General features: G+C 41.2%; 1 protein-coding gene and 1 non-coding gene across 3 annotated transcripts in view; both read right to left on the minus strand.

Annotated features, from left to right (window-relative positions):
• The window catches only part of STX7 (syntaxin 7), a 49,199-nt gene that overhangs the window by 24,746 nt on the left and 9,596 nt on the right, over positions 1-14,857 (minus strand). The window lies entirely within an intron of this gene.
• Positions 6,891-6,997, minus strand: LOC115851565 (U6 spliceosomal RNA). The gene has a single exon (XR_004038843.1). It is a non-coding gene; the product is annotated as a U6 spliceosomal RNA (small nuclear RNA).

Raw genomic sequence — 14,857 nt, forward strand, 5'->3', positions numbered from 1 at the left:
TTTACTATAATCAGAGTTAGAATCATTAGGTTGGGCTCATTACACAGTACAAGGTGCATAGGATAATGTATCATGAGAAAATATATCAGCTAGTTGAAAATAAGTTTCAACACAAAAAGGTTCTGAGAAAAATAATCAAGTGAACTAGGTCCCAGAAAAGTATATTATAATTCTAAAAAGCACATGTTAAGTAGAAAAACTCCTTAGAGAATCTGAAACAAAGCTACTAAAATAATTATGGGCTTTTTTCCAATAGGCTCTCTATCTCATGCTCTGTCTTGTGACCTGAATAGGGAGCTTATCTTCTCTGTGGGTAAAAGAACTGATGTGAACGGTGGGGAGGAAACTGAAGGATCTTCTAAAGGATGAGTCTTGAGCTGAAAAGCTCAGGTGAAGCCTGCGCCTCGGGGCCAAGCCTGCTGGTTTACTGTGCCCTCCTTCCTGGCACTCCAACACTTGCAGGCAAGTCCTGCTTCCATGAAGCAATCTCCCATTTAGAACACATTTAATTTTAAATTTCTCATTGGTTTTCTTTCCAAATACTTAGAGGGAGAAAGGCACACAGGCTAACGAAGTAGAAATTTAGGGCATTTTAAAGCTACTGTAGACTAATAAAGAGTTAAATCTAGAGTCATGATTCTTAAAAATGAACAAAGTGCAAAAACAAGCCATTTGAAAACTGTATGTAAACAGTACTTCGGATTTCTAAGATGGCCAGAACACTGCAAGCTCTGTCTTAGCAAAGATGTTCAGTCCTAACATCTTATCATGTGGCCCTGCTCAGCTGACCTGCTCAGAGAGAGTCGAGAATCGGGAGTAAGAGAGGTCAAGAGGAGGACATGGCCCCTTGAGTAGGTGATCTGTGTACTCAGCTAACACAGGGGGATTTGCCAGCGGGGCAGCCTTACTCCTTGCGGTTCTCCAGCCTTCCTGAGCCCTCCTTGGCCCTCCTCACCTCCTGGATGAGTTTCCTTCCTGTCATCCACCAGATGGCCCGACAGTCTGCTCCAAAAGCAGCCTGAGTATTAGCCATGTGAGGAAGTTCACCTCCAGCTCATATGGCAGTGATTCCTCAACTGTTTATCTCAGTCCGAATTTCTAATCAGTTTTTTTGTTTTTTTTTTTTTGCGGTATGCGGGCCTCTCACCGTTGTGGCCTCTCCCGTTGCGGAGCACAGGCTCCAGACGCGCAGGCTTAGCGGCCATGGCTCACGGGCCCAGCCGCTCCGCGGCATGTGGGATCTTCCCAGACCGGGGCACGAACCCGTGTCCCCCGGCAGGAGGACTCTCAACCACTGTGCCACCAGGGAAGCCCTCTAATCAGTTTTATTTGCAAGGCCCTGCTGTTCACATGTTTTTACTAAAACACTGCAAATGGATTTCTGCTTCCTATAGGAACATGGTACAAGTTTTTTCCTGAATCTTCCCTCTTCTTCCCTCTTCAAGCCATATAGACGGTGCAGAGAGGCAGGAAAAAAGAAAACCCACGTAAGCTACATTTTCAGAGAAATTAAGACCACAAAAGAATTCTCAAAAATATGTACATGTGGCCAGAAGAAACAGAAAAGAGCAGATCGTGAGTGGGAAGCCATGGGGATGGGATAGGAAACAGGGGTGCTGCAGAGGAGAATAGGGGAGGCAGAGCGCCAAAATGTCACCAGCAAGTGTGCGCCACCAGGAGATGATGGTGATTCCCAAGGGGGACCGGGGCAGGGCTGACAGGAAGCAGACACTCTGCTGAGAGAGGTGGAGAGCAGAGGCTTGGACCATGCTCGGGGCCCCAGGCTGCTCATCTCTGAAAGTGTCACCTTTCCCTAAGAGGAAGGGGATGCCTTATGCACTGGGGAACCAATGGAGTGACAGGGGGACGTCTGGACTGGAGGGGGAACTCTCCTATGTCAGGCTAGGTTCTGAGAGGCAGAGGGGGAAAGAAACAGTGCCTCAGGGCAGTGCAGAGAGGAAGGAGCCCGAGGGCACAGCCTGGGCACCCTCTCCCTTCACAGCTGTCTCCTGCCAGGAAAAGCAAGCTCACTCCACTGAACAACAACCAAGAGAACAGAAAGAGCAGCCATGCAAAAGATTATATAAAACTGTGGAAAAGAACAGCAAAACTCGCTACAAAGAAAATGCAGCAGGAAAAAATGTTGCCACAGAAGTGGATAAGGTGAAAATTATAACCCAAAATAGCACCCTTTTTTTTGTTTTAACTCAGTGAGGCAATTGCAATTTTAAAGGAAAATCACAAAACAGCTCATAGACAAGATGGCCAGATAATAGGCAGCAGCGAAGCAGAAACTAGAGGAACTCAGGGAAGAAAAGAGAAGGACAAATTCAGAAATGAAAGGAAAGATTAGATGCACAGAAAGCATGAGCCCCGTTAACAGCTGTTGCCATTTTGGGTTGCTCAGGCCACAGCCCTTGAATTGCTGATGGCTTTAGCTCCTAGCTCAATGTCACTGTCACATCCTCTCTCAACTCCTAGTGATTTCAATACCCATGCTGATAATCCTGCCACCATCCTGACCTCATTTCTTTGCACGCTTTTCTCCAAATGATCTTGTCCTCCACCCTCCCGTAATCACACACTCCAAGATCTTACCAAATGCCTTCTCGTTACCAGCAACCGTAACTCCTCCATAACCTTAGTTTCATACACACCACCGACAAATCACCACCTCCTGTATGTCTAGCTCTCTCCCACTGGCACCCTGACCCAATGAGCCTCTGACCCACCCAGGACCTAGCATCCTTTGGTCCTGCCACTTTGCCACTTTCCCTCGCATGACCTCCCCTTCCCGCCATGTCTTCGCTTGCCTCCTGACCCAATTTAAACGCCACAGTTAGCTTAAATGTCATCATCTTCACTCTCCTGCTTATATCCCCTCAAGCCCCTCTCTCCACTTACCTTAACCACTTGACAAATCCAAAACTCTAGTTAAGACCAACACTGTGCTTCCTCTATTATGTGACTGTGCCATACGTCATTTAACCAAACCTCTGTTAATGGAGATTTTATCCTAAGTTTATAGGTTTAAAAGTTGGGGAACTTAACCATTTATGCTGTCTCTACAAATGAATCCTTCTGAGTTCTATTACACAGAGAGAAAATAAAGTGTAATGCTGACTAGATGAGAACATTCTCCTATCTATGTATCGACTTTCCATTTATTTACATGCTCAAAAGGCTGGTTCTACCCAGAGTAGAAGCCTGAATTCTTACGATAGCCTGTAAGGCACCCCCCAGCGCCCCCCCCAGCCCCTAATCTGCCCTCTGTGTGCTCTGCACACACTGACCCCTCCTCCACTCCTCCAACACCCAGGCAGGCTCCCACCTCAGGGCCCCTGTACCTGCTATCCCCCCATCTAGAATATTCTTTCCCCAGATACTGAAGGGTGCATTCCCTTACTTCCTTTAAATACATGTACAACTATCATCTCCTCAGTAAGGCCTATCCTGGCTCCCTGTGTATCCCATTTAGAAATGCAGTCCCCTCTCCAGGATACCAGATCCCCACTGTTATGTTTTCGTCAGGGTGCTTCTCATAACACTTAACACCTCCTTCCAGTACACTATTTACTTATTTATTTTCTGTCTGTCTTCTCTCACTAAAGGTTAGCTCCATAAAGGTAGGTATTTTGCTTGTTTTATTCACTGAAATATCTCTGGCATCCAGACGGCGCCTAGCACATCACAGATGCTTAATACTCATGGTATGAATGAATGCACATAAATGCACAATGACCTGGTACAATATAAAACATGATCCAAATGCACAGTGTTACGTGAATCAGACTGTCCTGGGTTCAAGTGCCAGCCTCTCCAAAATAATTATATGAACTTGAGCAAGTGACTTAACCACTTCAAACCTAAAATTTCTCATCTGACAGAGTTGGCCAGAAGATCAAATAACAATGTACAAAAAACAGATTCAAAATACCAAATACGAGGCACAGAGTACACAGTTAGCAAAGAGAGCTAAAAGATACTAACCTACATACATATCTTCCAGAATGAGATTTTTTGTTTTCAGAATGAGATTTCTGAGTAAAGCAGGGTGTACAGGCAATACTCTACAACTAAAGTCACTGGATGCATTTGGGCCACGCTGCCCAGCTCTCCTCCCCCACCTCAGCAGAAAGGCAGTGCTCTGAGCACTGCCAAGTAAACAGGCCTTAGCTGGATTTTTAGCTAAAGGCTTCCACATTCCCCAGCAGAAAAATAATAATCCACAGGCTACGAGGGGATCTTGGTGATGTCTGCAGGCATTCTCTTGGGACGTTAAATGGGATGAAGAACAAACTATTCCAGAGAAGTTGGTGGCCATACTCAAAAGGAGTAATATGCTACTGCAACAATGGTTTCTTCAAATAATGATCATGATAATGACACTATAACAAGAAAGATGACTCGAAAAGGAAATGTCCCAAGACTTACAGAACACCATTTTGTATGACCGTTGGTTTCTTCCAAATCAATTAATATGCAAACCAATTAATAACTGCTTTAAGAAAACACCCAGACTGGAGTAAGTATAAACGGCAATATACTCTTTAATGAAAAATATTGCTTATTAATTGGTGAAAAACAACAAAAAAGTGTCAAAGAGATGAGGACAAGAATTGTCAAAACCATTCCAGGAAACCAAAACTAAACAGCCCAGCCTGAGTTTTGTTGTCCTGCTCTCACACCAGCACTGAGACAACTGAACTGTACGCACAGGCAGCATCACAGGGCAGCTGAGCAGCAGTTACACAACTGACCACGAACTTTATTTAATAAGAGAAGCCACTCTGTAATACAATTACTGAGCATATTGAATATATTTATAGTGGAAAAAGCTAACAATAGTTAAATTAATTTTTAAATAAGAGTCTGGAAACATATATATGAAAATTTTTATGGTATAATCAGCACCACATTTTATTTATACAGAACTCAGAGGAAGGATTCATTTGGGAGTCAGCATAAACAGTAAGCTCCTCAACTTTTTTTTTTTTTTTTTTGCGGTACGCGGGCCTCCCACTGTTGTGGCCTCTCCCGTTGCGGAGCACAGGCTCCGGATGCGCAGGATCAGCGGCCATGGCTCACGGGCTCAGCCGCTCTGCGGCATGTGGGATCTTCCCAGACCGGGGCACGAACCCGCGTCCCCTGCATCGGCAGGCGGACTCTCAACCACTGTGCCACCAGGGAAGCCCGCTCCTCAACTTTTAAACATATAATTTTAGGATAAAATGTCCATTAACAGAGGTTTGACTCCTGAGCAGTTTCTCAGAGCTATCTGAAATGCTGTCTCCTGGGCTACAGTCCTCATTTTGCCCCAAATAAAACTTAACTCACAACTAAAAAACAAACCACAAAAAACCGAACAAAAACAAAAAAAAACACAGACGTTTGAGATGTATGGCAAATTCATATAATAACAAATTATTCAAGCAACATAGAAGAGAGAAAAAACAAGCAGCAAAAAAAAAAAGGTATAGTATTATCCTATTTTCATTAAAAAAGAAAGAAGGTAATTATGTATAAATATTTCTGGAATCATTTAGATTTGCTACTAAAGAAAAGAATATGCAAGTTGACTTTAATGCTGTTTTCCTCAGGTTGCCATTGAGGAAAAGCACTCTGACAGGTAAGAGATTTTGGTAGATAAGTGCTGAAAAAACAACTGATGTCACACTGTCAGTCCTGACTTATCTTTATGATCATTATCAGTAGTTGCTTCAAATAAAAGCAAATCTTATAATTAATGCATGTTTAATAAAGGTATTTCTATATTATTATGCATTAACTATTCTTCTTAATGTGCTATTTAGTAAGTGAAAACATCTTTCGGAATCTTGAGTTTTTCATAGAAGTCAAAAGAAGTTAAAATAAATATCTCTTCTTCCATTCTGTATCATGTGATCAATAATATCTTCCTAAGCACAGGAGTGCACATTACTTTTGAAATACAATTAGTTACAACAAACTGTAGAATCTCGGGATTCAAAGGCAAACTTCACCATTATCTGGGTTTCCCATAACTTTAAATCCCAGTGCATCATGCCAAGGAATGCAGGGCTTATTTAGTTTGTGAGGTCTACCATAACAAAATACCACAGACTAGTAGCTTAAACAACAGAATTCTATTTTCTCACAGTTCTGGGCGGAGGCTGGAAGTCTAAGGTCAAGGTGCCAGTGGGGCTGGCTTTTCCTGAGGCTTCTCCTTGGCTTACAGATGGCCTCCTTCCCACTGTGTCCTCAAGTGGCCTTTTCTCTGTGCCTGGGCGTCCCTGGTGTCTCTCCTCTTAAGGACACCAGTCATACTGGATTAGGGCCCCACTCTTATGACCTCACTTAACCTTAATTTCCTCTATAAAGGCCCTATCTCCAAATTCAGCCACACTGGGGGTTGGGACTTCAACAATACGAATTTTGGGGGGACGAAATTCAGTCCATAACAAGGACCCTGACAGTGCTTATGTGAGAGGAAGGTTAAAAAACAGTACTAATGAGTAAAAAGATACCTGTTAAGTATGTTTGACCTAAGCTCAAACACCTGTATGAATGAGTAACTTGTACCAGTCCACAGCATCCTTGGAAAGCCCTGCTGGAAGGACCACTCATATTTGCTGCAACTTCTTTCTACTCATCTCTTAACTGCCCTCCTTAATATCATACAGAAGGAAGGGTGACCCTCTTCCACCTGACACCCCTTCAATTATCTGAAGCAGCAATCCCAGCCCCCCAGAAGTGTTCCTAGTACTTCCAAATGCTGTGTGTATCAATGGATCATAGTGTGATTTCTGTACCCTTCTCATTCCCCTCTCTCTTTCCATTATTCACATTCAACAACTGCTTCTTTTCCAGAACTGGGCTCACAGAAAGGTAGAAAGGTAACGTGCCTTTCCTGTAAGATTTTTCTTCTTTTTTTCCCCCATGTCATCCTTCTGCAGGGGCTAGGCTAATCGTCTGCGTATTGTTCCATTTTTAGTATATGTGCTGCTGAAGCGAGCACTAAGATTTCTTTATATAAATTGTTTCTTCCTCATTCAGGTGATTTTACATTGCAGTCAGGATTTCTGAGAGCTTCCCATCTTCTCAAACCATGTTCCTTCCCTCCAGTGTCACATCTTGGAATCACAACATTCTCTTTTTTGAAATTTTCTATTCTATCCTTTCTGTTCTATCCTTCATCATCCAATAAATCCTTACTAGCACCTGTATGCAAAACTCTTGAGAGATATAATTCTGCATAAAGGTACGATCCCCAGCCACAGAAGAGATTACAGACCCTGGTAGTTAAGGGAAAAAAATGCTGGCACTTAAAAAAAATTGTAAAGATGAAATACAAAAGAATTCACAAGCCAGCATCTCATTACCAAATGAGTGAGGGGAGATTGCTGCCATAAGGTCAAAGGAAAGAAAAGAAATAAACTTATAATGGTTACTACATGCGAGGCACACTTATCCCTACTTGTTGAAAATAGATAAATGTAGTTTAGATACATTGGGTAACCTACCTGAGGTCATTCACTCCAATTTTATTAAGGGCTGACTCATGGCCAGGCACTGTTCTTACAATACAGAGCTGTGAACAAGGTATATTAAGCCCTTTCTCTTCAGGAGCCGCCATTCTAGTAGGGAATGCAGAAAATAAGTAGGCAAATGTGGTAGTTTAATTTACTGATCAAAGGCATTACAAAAACAAACTGGTTGGGCTTCCCTGGTGGCGCAGTGGTTGAGAGTCCACCTGCCGATGCAGTGGACACTAGTTCGTGCCCCGGTCCGGGAAGATCCCACATGCCGTGGAGCGGCTGGGCCCGTGAGCCATGGCCGCTGAGCCTGCGCGTCCGGAGCCTGTGCTCTGCAACAGGAGAGGCCACAACACTGAGAGGCCTGCGTACCGCAAAAAACAAACAAACAAAAAACTGGTTAATGAGAAAAAGAATGAGTGGAGGAACAAAAATGATAGGTCAGGGAAAACATCTCTAAGGATGTGACCTCTGGGCTAAGACCTAAAAGCCAAGGAGAAGCCAACTGTGTGAAGATTCGGGAAGATGTCTGAAGCAGAGGAAAAGTAAGCGCAAAGGCCCTGAGGTAAGAAGGAGCTCAACTGTTCAAGCAGCAGAAAGGCAGCCAACGTGGCTGAAATCTGAAATCTTGCAGCTGCAAAGGGGAGAGTGGTAGGAGTTGGCAAATGGGGGCAGGATCAGATCTGGAGGGTGTTGTGAGGCATGGTGGGGATTTACATCAGATTGTGAGTGCCACGGGAATCACTGCAGAGTTTCCAGCTGTGAGATGGCATGGTCTGACTGATTGTTCACCTGGGCTATAGTATGGAGAATAGACTGTAGACAGGCAGGAATGGAAGCAGGGAGAACATTTTGGAGGCTACAGTCATGCCGAGAAGAAAGAGCAGCAGCTGGGACCTGGGTGGTGACAGCAGAGATGGAGAGAAATGGACAAATTTTACAGGGAGAACCAATAGGATGTACACTTAGGTTGCAAATGGGGAGCAAAGACACACAGTACTAGGGATTGGGGTTGTAACCAACAGTAAGAAAATTCATGTTCAGGACAGAGGCATGTAGATGGTTCACATATAGGAGCAGTGAGGGACAGAGCTCCCTGGAGCATATTTTAAAGTTTTAGTTCATAAAACAAACAGAAAATATTCAGTCATAAACAGCACTCGTGTTCAGTCATGTAGGAAAAATCACCAGAGAGAAGAAAGGATGGTTGTTCTCTGTTCAAATTCCCTTGGATATGACATTAATTTCCACTCCTAGCTCTGTTCTATGTCAACACCTTAGGCATGAAGAGAATCACAACAATGAAATGAAAGCTATTAAAGCTTTTCTCCTCAAGGGGAAAAAATTCAACCAGGTATTTTCAGACGTGTGACGTCAGAAGTAGATATTACAAAGGGCGTTTTAGGGGAGGGAGGAGAGGAGGGAAAGAGAGAATGAACACGTTTTCAACTCCTTTCCCTCTGTAAACTGCCTTCCTGTCCACCAGACCACCCCAGGAAACAAAAGGTAACACCTCCAATTCCTCGGTAAATACACAGTTCCAGTCAATTCATTAACTTCTCAGGACTGGAGTTCTTTTGTTAAAGAAAATTTGCCCTGGCAACCAAAAAGGAGAACTCAATGATACTAGCTTCCCTTTTCTGCAGTCATGTGTTAAGGTGCAAAACTAGTGTCCCTTTCACCAGACTGTAGTTAAAAGAACTGCATTCATTCTCAAAAGTATAACAACAAAAGGGCTCAAGCTTTTGTAGAGATTTTATTTTTCTTCTCAAAGTCCTAAGGACCTTACAGGGACAAGAGCCAAGCACTGATCCTGCCTAATAAACAATAAAAGGACGCACACAGAATGAGAAGCTAATTGCAACACAGAGAAACCAATAATATTTACTTCAAATCTAAAGAAGTCTGTGTTGGACCAACAACTTTAATCTATAGGAGATAAACGATAAAAAATAAAACAATTAAGATTCAACACAGACCTTTTTCAGTCACCTTCTCTTAACCTTTATAACATGGGCTTAAGTTCACACATTTTATGCCCCTCTAAAAAGTTCTGACTTCTCAAATCTTCCGGAACAAACACATAAGCACATGTGACATATCATGCATATTTCTGCTAAAAAGCAGAAAACTTCTGCACTTACACATTCCGCTGAGTATATTTTATAAAGTTACCAATGGATCTATTGGGTTCATTTTCCAAAGGCTAGCTTTTAGCCACTCTCTATCTTCCTTTTTCATTCTTTTTTTAAAATACATTTTATTTATTTATTTATTTTGGCTGCATTGGGTCTTCGCTGCTGCACACGGACTTTCTCTAGTTGCTGAGAGCAGAAGCTACTCTTCGTTGCAGTGCACGGGCTTCTCATTGCGATGACTTTTCTTGCTGTGGAGCACAGGCTCTAGGCACACGGGCTTCAGTAGTTATGGCATGCGGGGTCAGTAGATGTGGCTCGTGGGCTCTAGAGCACAGGCTCAGTAGTTGTGGCGCACGGGCTTAGTTGCTCCGCGGCACGTGGGATCTTCCCAGATCAGGGCTCGAACCCGTGTCCCCTGCATTGGCAGGCAGATTCTTAACCACTGCGCCACCAAGGAAGCCCTCTTTTACATTATTCTTTAAACCAATACTCAAATGCCAGAGTTCTCATTAGCACTGGTAAGATTTACTATAATATGTACGTATGGGAAAATTTTATCTCAACGACTGTGTTTCATGGTCAGCTGTGGTTATTTCTATCTATCAATTTCCTGCAATTCATAACTTAGTTACTTCTGACATGATTCACTCCAGAATCCCTTGTGACCGCAACTCTCCCACCTCCTAATACTTAGATATGTAACTCTTAGTGGAACTCCACTTGTGGCTAACTTGTGAATGACTGTTTCCATTACGGGAGTTTAAAAGCATGCATGATGGGTCCAGATATGGCAACTGGTTTCTTAATAACAAAGAGAATAATCCTGCATATGTCAGAAGAGCTTTCAGGATTTTTTACAACTTTAACTTGGTTAAAATTATAGCCTGTTAAAGTTGGTACAGACCATAATCCGGCCCACAAAAAATACATAAGAAAATCATGTCTTGGAAGGTAAAACAACTTACTCAGGCCACACTGCTGTTGGATGTGATTTCGGGACACCAGCAAGCACGCACATACAGCTTGCCTAATTAGAAACTTTTCCTATTGTCCCATTGATTTTCTTAGCTCAGCTACATTCTGGAAGTCTGATTCTAATCAGGGAATTGCAATATACATCACAGTGGGACACACTGAAATTTAAGACTATAAATGCAAATGTTGGCAAGGATTTGGAGCAACACAAACTCTGATACCCTGGCTGGTGGGAGTACAATCTGGAACCACTACTTTAGGTAACTGTTTACCTGTATCTACTACAACTGAACATACATATATCCTATGACCCAGCAACCCAATTCCTAGACACACATATGAAATAAAAGAACATACAAGAATGTTCAGCATTGTCCATAAAAGCAAAAAACAAAACCAAACAAAGCAAAAATACAGAAACACTCCAAATGTCCACCAACTGTAGAAAGAATAACTAGATGTGGTATACTCGAATACAGTAATGAAAACAAATGACTGACAGCCACCTGCAACAACACAGATGAACTGCACAAACCTAATGGGAGAAAGAACTTCAATATAAAACATATTTCTTGATTCCATTAGATAAAGTTAAAAACTAGGAACATTAATCAATGACATTAGAAGTCGGGACACTGGTTACATCTGGAGAGTATGGAGGGGGCTCTAAGCATGAGAAGGGCTTCAGGGGGCTGGTAATATTCTATTTCCTGACATGTGTGGTGTTGTAACATAACTCACTGAGCTATATACTAATAATTGGTATACAACTCAATATATATAATATGCTTCTATTTTTTTTAAGTTAAAAAAAAACCAATGTTTAATTATGTGATGGATTTCAATATATTTATCTGCTTCCTTCAAAAACACGAGTTCTTTCTGTGTGTTCCGTGTGTCCCAAATCCATTTTTCTGTATTGTGTGTGTCTGTTCCAGGATGAAGGGCCCCTGTGAAATATTCTACTCTGGTTCACCTCATATAATAGGCTCAGCATTTTCAACCCACAGAGGCTTGCTTATCCTTGTCCTATATGTCACAGGTAGGAGCCTGTCTCCAAAAAAAATACAGACGGATGTTAAAGGGTAAATGAAGGGGATATGGGGATATATGTATGCATAAAGTTGATTCACTTTGTTATACAGCAGAAACCAACACAACGTTCTAAAGCAATTATACTCCAGTAAAGATGTTAAAAAAAAAAAAAGGTAAATGAGTAAATCTCCTTTCCACATACTGCTAATGAAAATGGTACTTAAAAAAAAAAACCTTGAGAACTAAATCTGAAGTTTGAGAACTAAATCTAAGCATGTCTTTGATGCACTATGATCTTCTAGACCTTGGATAACAATCAGTTTTATTTAGATGTCGACTCCAGTCTATTGGGAATGGTTGCCTGGAACACTGGGTTGAGAAAGATTTAATGCTGTGTTAGGGCCAGTGACAGAGAATACTGTCAACGCCAGGGCAAAGGATGGAGCACAGACACCTTGCCGACTCAGAGTCAACAGAACACTTTCTCCCCTAGGATAAAAATAGTTTCTTAACCGTTTTAAATGCTCCACAGAGAAATCTCTAATAAAGTTCTAATTTATAACATCTGTTTATTACTTATACTTAGAAAGTGATATTATTTAATACAATTTTACTTCTAATATATTTTACATTTATGTATTTATAGTATTTAAATATTTTATGTTTAATATAAATTACATTATTGTGATGTGGTTTAAATACTTCACAAGTAAAGTAAATCAATAAGACTATAGGTTATTTTTTTAACAAAAAGTAGTTTAACAGGAAAACAAAACCACTTAAGTTTAAAAACATTTTGTTTCATCTATCCTACTCTTTGCAAAACAGAACTGCCAGAATACTATTTTAAAAACTCACAAAATTCCAGTCTTACTAAATGTTATTCTTGGGTTCCTCCAAGAATCAAAAATCTTTTGATTGCTATTTTTGGTATAAATTAAACCATACAACTCAATATATTTTTGGTATAAATTAAACCGTACAACTCAATATTTTACAAGTTTTTGTTGATCTTAATCAAAGCTAAAATGAAAATAAACTTTTCCCACGGCAGTACTCAGGAAGACTTTAGCTTTAGTTGAACAGATGCACATATTCTAAGTCCAAGGGGATTACCTTACTTACAGCACCTTCTCTTTAGATTTCTTTTGTAAAATTAGATAATTTGTACTGACACAAATTCAAAAGATGCAAATGCAGTGTGAAGAGAAGCACCTAATGTGGTGCAAAGTACCATCTTATTCAATCACATCCAGTATTATTAGCATTACCAGATGTAGAAAAAAGTGAACTGAAATTTCACACTTCTCCCTTTCACTTCCATGTGATTTCTGCATAGCCCTTATCAGTAATACACACTGGATGGTAGGTTAGATTTTTAGCAATAACTTGCTCTACCGAAATCTAAACTTCCCATCATTTAAACATTGAATCTTAGAATTAAAAATATACACCGTGATGACTGGTTTCACTAAATTCATGAACCCAAACCTCAAATGAGTAATCAAACTGCCACACAACACTTCTCTGCTTCTGTTTCCCTGGTACATCCATTCTCTCAACTGTCAAAACTACAAGTAATGCATCTTCTCTTCTTTCCATAAACTTCTAACAACCTTCCCTCCCATTCTCTATCTGATGCCTTTGCCTATTTTATTTAGAAACACTCAGACAGACACTCTCCATCTTTACGCATCACACTCTGCACCAAATCTGTACAGTAGATAAAAGGCAAACCACTCATTAGTGGTCTATTCCCCATCGCCTCTCACCTTCAAAGACAATTCTTTTGCAAGTATACTCTCACTAGAGTCTCTCTTTTGTAGTGGAAAAAATGTACCTTTTCTTTGACCCTCTTCCTATTTCCATGGTAGAATCTACTAGTTGCCTCCTAAATACTGATTTCTCCTTTCTCTCTCAAGTGGAGCAGTCCCCATTTTTAGTGAGCACATTGCAATACAGCTAAAAGATGCTTTCAGCTTTCCTAGTAGTGGATGTAGCCATGTGACTGTCTAAATTCTGGTCAAGGGGCTTCCCTGGTGGCGCAGTGGTTGACAGTTCGCCTGCCGATGCAGGGGACACGGGTTCGTGCCCCGGTCCGGGAAGATCCCACATGCCGCGGAGCGGCTGGGCCCGTAAGCCATGGCCGCTGAGCCTGCGCGTCTGGAGCCTGTGCTCCGCAACGGAAGAGGCCGCAACAGTGAGAAGCCCGCATATCGCAAAAAAAAACAAATAAAAATAAAAAGAAATAAATTCTGGTCAATAATATATGCAGAGGTGAGTAGGATGCTAGGAAGTCTCTTTAAATGGAAGAGGTCAGTCCTTCTGCCTCCTCTCCATCTATACTTGGAACGTGGATAGGAAACCACCTTTTTTTTCCTTTTTTTGAATTATCAAAATTTGTGAACCATCTTTTTTTTTAATTAAAAAAATATATATTTTTACCTTTTGACCCCCCTCCCCCACTTCACCCATTTCTCCCACCCCCTACCCCTGACAACCACCAATCTGTTCTCCATACCTATGAACTTAGTGTTTCTGGTTTGGGGTTTTTTTTAGATTCCACGTATAAGAAAGATTATATGTTATTTGCCTTTCTCTGACTTACTTCACGTAACACAATGCCCTTGAGGTCTAATCATGTTATCGCAAATGGCAAGATTTCATTCTTTTTCTTTTAATGGTTGAATAATATTCCATTGTGTATATCTATCTATCTATCTATCTATCCATCCATCCATCCATCCACCCACCCACCCACCACATCTTCTTTATCCATTCGTCTATCCATGGACTCTTAGGTAGCTTCCATATCTTGGCTATTGTAAATAATGCTGTAATGAACATGGGAGTGCAGATACGTTTTCAATCTAGTATTTTTGTTTTCTTTGGATAAAAACCCAGGAAGAGTACTGCTGGATTGTATGGTAATTCTACTTTTAATTTTTTGAGGAATCTCCAACACTGTTTTCCATAGTGGCTGAACCAATTCACATTCCCAACGACAGTGCACAAGGGTTCCCTTTTCTCCACATCCTCACCGAACCTGTTATTTCTTATCTTTTTGGTTTTCTTTGTTGTGCAGAAACTTTTTAGTTTGATGTAGTCCTACTTGTTTATTTTTGCTTTTGTTGCCTTCACTTTTGTTATCAGATTCAAAAAATTATTGCCAAGATCTATGTCAAGGAGCTTACC

The sequence above is a fragment of the Globicephala melas genome, chromosome 14, assembly GCF_963455315.2.
Source record: "Globicephala melas chromosome 14, mGloMel1.2, whole genome shotgun sequence".
NCBI classification, from domain to species: domain Eukaryota; kingdom Metazoa; phylum Chordata; class Mammalia; order Artiodactyla; family Delphinidae; genus Globicephala; species Globicephala melas.